At 40.7% G+C, this 4,761-nt stretch overlaps 1 non-coding gene across 1 annotated transcript; it reads left to right on the top strand.

The window, feature by feature from the left end:
* Positions 1-706: 706 nt before the first annotated feature.
* Positions 707-812, top strand: LOC140837515 (small nucleolar RNA R71). The gene has a single exon (XR_012119347.1). It is a non-coding gene; the product is annotated as a small nucleolar RNA R71 (small nucleolar RNA).
* Positions 813-4,761: the final 3,949 nt, after the last annotated feature.

Genomic DNA, 4,761 nt, shown 5'->3' with positions numbered 1-4,761 from the left:
TGGCAAGGTGCCCGACTCTCTACTTGCTATCATCTTTGCCAACTGTCCAATTTGATTCTCGAGGCATTTTATCGATGCATCTTGGTTTTGAAGTCTAGTTTCAGTGGATGAAATAAACTTAGACATCATTTGCTCCAAGTTGGACTTTTCTTGTCTAGGAGGATCGGATCTGTACATCGGTTGTTTCCCATATTGTTGTCCTCCTTGCGGTCTATTCTGATTGTTTTGACCGCCCCATGAGAAGTTGGGATGTTGCCTCCACCCAGGATTGTATGTGTTCGAATAAGGGTCATTCCTTGGGCTGTTTTGGACTCCCACTTGATTCAATGGTGCCTCATTTTGCACATAGAATGGATTTTCATCATGACAGTCCTTCGCATAGTGTTCCCCTCCACACTTTTCACATAATATCTCTTGAAGACGCATCGCCGTGCCACCCACATTCAAGCTGTCTAGTTTCCTATTTAAAACATCAAGTTGTGCAGTAATAGCAGAAAAATCTGTTACCTGGTGAACTCCTGCACTCTTCCGCTGGTTGTTTCTTTCAGATTGAGGATGATAGCTGCTAGCAACCATTTCCTCTAACAATTCATATCCTTCCTCCGCGGTTTTTCTCAACAGGTTTCCACAAGCAGCAACATCTATCATAGTACGGTTAGGAGTAAGCAAACCATAATAAAATGTTTGAACGACTAACCCAAGTGGTAACTCGTGATGTGGGCATCTTCGTAGTAGATCCTTGAAGCGTTCCCATGCCTCATATAGAGATTCCTGATCGAATTGAGCAAATGTTGTAATGTCTGCCCGCAGCTTCATGGTCTTGGAGGGAGGGAAGTATTTGATGAGAAATGCTTTCACCATGTCCTCCCATGTAGCGATCGAACCTACAGGCAAACAATTTAACCACGCTTTAGCTTTATCACGTAAGGAGAAAGGAAATAAATGCAACCTAACAGCATCATCAGAAACTCCATTGAATTTAAAAGTATAGCAAATTTCAAGAAAATCCGCGATGTGCGTGTTTGGGTCATCTATTGCAGTTCCTCCAAATTGGACTGTGTTCTGAATCATCTGGATTATGGCTGGCTTGATTTCAAAGTGATTTGCCCGCACGATAGGCCTCACAATGCTAGGGCGTTCACCCTCCAAAGAAGGTTGGGCATACTCCAACATTGGTATGCGGCGCGGTATCTCCACATGTCTATCTTCACGACGTTCCTCCTCTTGATCATTCATCTGCCTCTCCATCAGTTCTTTTAGTCTCTGCTTCTGTCTTCTCCTGCGGTAAGTTCTTTTGATTTCAGGATCAAACTCAAGCTCCACGTCAAGTGACTTTGGCATGCACTAGACAAGATATCTGGAATAAAATATGGAGTGTTAGCTAAAGAAAAATAAAATAACGCTAAAGAAAATGACTAAAAATAAAATTGTAGATTAACAGTTCCCCGGCAACGGCGCCAAAAACTTGATTGAGCAAAACTTGCACAGTAAAATCCCCAATAAAAATATGGTTTTGTATGCTCAAAATTTATCGCAAGTGCACGATGTCAAGTAATAGTATAATGTACGCGAGTACGAGTATCGTTCCACTGAAAACTGTATTTAACAATTGTTATTTTAAGTTATTGAACATTTAGCGACGAAAATGGATTTGATTGTTTTAACACTACTATGCTCAAATAAATGTGCAAATAAAACAATTTAATGAATAACAAATGAGAATTAATATCTAAAATGTTGAGTAAAATTCAATGAGAAAGAGATTTGTTGGGAATATCGGTTCACCTACCCCTCGATAATTAATTAATTCATTTGATAGTAATTGTATGCCTCTGACAGGATTTCCTATTTAACTGAACACTCTCTCTGGAGCTATGCCAAACTAATTCGACTCAATGAAGTAATTAAATGTCTTTAATTATTTATCAAGAGTGAATCGCATTTCGATTTATGAAATCCCCTAGTTTTCGACCCTAAGGACTATGACTATCGGCGTGTATCCAATTTCATATATCAATGTAAATTGTAGATCCACGGATTATACTACTCGTTCCTATCACAAGTTATTCTATCGAACTCACTCGCAATATAAAAATGTTGTTAAAGTTAGCTACGTTCTAACAACACAATCAAACAATAGTATAATCACGAATAACGCAACAATCAAATATAAATTAATTCAAATTAAAGTTTGAGGTAGGATCCCCTTAAATCCCAACAAATATTTAAGTTTAGTTACTAAAATTCATGATTGAAGATAACCAAAACAAAGTTTAGAAGATGAAAACTGAATTAGAAATACGAGAATTGACGAAAAACGCGAAGAACGACGCCCGGAAAGCTTCAAATCTTCAATCCTAGCGCAAAGTGCTTTCCAAGGCTCGTGGCGGCTCTAGCATAAAGTCTGAATCTGTCTGAATCCCCTTAAAAAGTCGTCCAATTCCCTTCCATATCAGCCATATCCTTCCAATAAGGCAAGGAATCGCGCATGATATTTTTCCAAAAATAGGTGGCGCTCGGGCGGTAGAAAATTACCGCTCGAGCGCCACAACTTCTGTAAACTTGCTTGGGATGTGCGGCATTCGCGCTCGGGCGGTAGAAAACTACCTCTCGAGCGACGACTCTTCTGTAATTTGGCCTTCGTAAGACATCTCTCGCGCCCGGGCGGTAGAAAAGTACTGCCCGAGCGCCGACCTTTCTGTCAAGTTATGCAGCTGTTCATCTTTCGCGCCCGGGCGGTAGAAAATTACCGCTCGGGCGCCGCTCATTCTGTCCATTGCCTTCTATTTTGTACACTTTGCTCCATTTTTTGTTTTACGATCATTTTTCCTTCAAATTCATCACCGAACAGTGAGACATGATGATATGCAAATGATTAGTCTAAAATGAACAAAAAGTAAATGAAATGCATGCATGCACAATGCAAACACAACTAAAAATAATGCAATAAAGAGCGTAAAAACCACACCTATCACACTCCTCGTTCAGCTCTCTCCCACAATAAGGAAGCATCGCCCTTTAGCAAATAGATGGTACAACGAACCCGGTCAGCGTCCACCATATTCATATACCTAAAAATCACCTCCAAAGACCTAATCCGTCCCTCAGCCATGAATGGCTCGGTAGTGCCAGAAAAGTCCTCGGGATCCATCCTCTTAAACTGCTCATAGAATGCCTCTGATCGGACCCTCGCAGCATTCCAACATGTTGCTCCAGTAATCGAGCCATACCGGCTAGCACAAGAGCACTAGGATCCTGATTAAGGGGAGGCGGTGGAACCTCCTCCTCCAAACCAATCCTCACTATCTCTACAAAGAACTCGCCTAGGAGGCATCTCTGAACAAGTAGTCAAACCCAACACATAACCAACATGCAATTTTAAAATAAAAGACATCCAACATTTATCTTTGACAATCATGTAAGCAAGTATATCTGAACAATTACATCAATAATATGATTAAAAAAAATTAAACAATAAACTCACAAACATTGATGCGTGACTTCTCGAGCTCCTCAGAAACAATAGCAGGCATAACCCTTTTCATGAACCACCGCTCTGATACCAACTGAGAAGACCCTACTTCTAAACTCATTTAATTTACACTAGTATTTTTTTAGACCATGCATAATTAATCCATCATAAATAAACTAGCATAAATAATCCAATAAATGAATTCCATAAATCCAAAACCTTTCATTTGGAATAAGTAAATAAAGCAATAAAAGTCTAAAATTCAACTCAATAAATTCTAGCATCCTAACATTCAATAAATGAAATTGATAATTCATAAAATCATCAAAAGTCCTTAACATATGCGGAATTTCTAAGTCTTCGGATATGCACGATAGTCCACACCTCATGTAGTAGCCCGAATTCCAAATTGGGTAATTAACGGAGTAATGGTGATTAAGAAGGTTTAAGGTGTAATTTTGGCTATGGTCATGATCGGACGGACCGAAGAGGGTTCGGAAGCACCGAAGAGTTCGGACGATCCGAAGTGTAGTTCGGTGAATCCGATCATAGGTGTCAAGTGTTGATCGACACGTCATTTTCCATGCATGTTCGGACGGTCCGAAGTGTATGATCGGAGGATCCGATCATGAGCTGTCAAGAGCCAATGGACACGTAGCGTTCGGACGTTCCGAAGTGTTGTTCGGAGGATCCGAACATGGCCTATAAATAGTGCTCGGATTTCCTCATTTTGACTTGCCAATTTCTTGAGTTTTCTCTCATTTTGGAGAGTTTGGAAGGTTTCTAGGGTTAGTTGTTGGTCGAGCGATAGCCAAGAGCTGCCAGGAGTAGTAGCGTAGCGGCGCCTGAGTTTCAAGGCAATCGACATCAAAGGGCTGTCGACGGACGAAGGTAAACCCTAAACCTTTGGTAGTACTAGGGAGTACTGGTTTTGCTAGTCGAGCATGGTAGTATTGATTGAGTATGCTTTTGATGCGTAGGCTTGTGCTAAACCTGATTAGCGGTGTTGCGTAAGGCTAGGCTTGCTGTGATATAGGTACGAAAGTACTATCCGAGATATCCTGGTTGAGTATACATTCATATATGTGTTGCATGAGTATTTGCTGCATTGTTATATGTCATATGATGCATGCTATTATGTCACGAGTTATGATGCATATTGCATATCATGTTGAGCCGTATCTCCTTCGAGATAGCCTTTACTGTTGAGCTGTATCTCTTTCGAGATAAGCTATATCTTGGGGCCGCTCAGCCCTGTCTTGTGGACGCATGGACACCGAGAGTACACA

This window comes from Primulina eburnea, chromosome 7 (assembly GCF_022965805.1).
Source record: "Primulina eburnea isolate SZY01 chromosome 7, ASM2296580v1, whole genome shotgun sequence".
Classification (NCBI taxonomy): Eukaryota; Viridiplantae; Streptophyta; class Magnoliopsida; order Lamiales; family Gesneriaceae; genus Primulina; species Primulina eburnea.
This window is presented reverse-complemented; position numbering and strand designations above follow the sequence as displayed.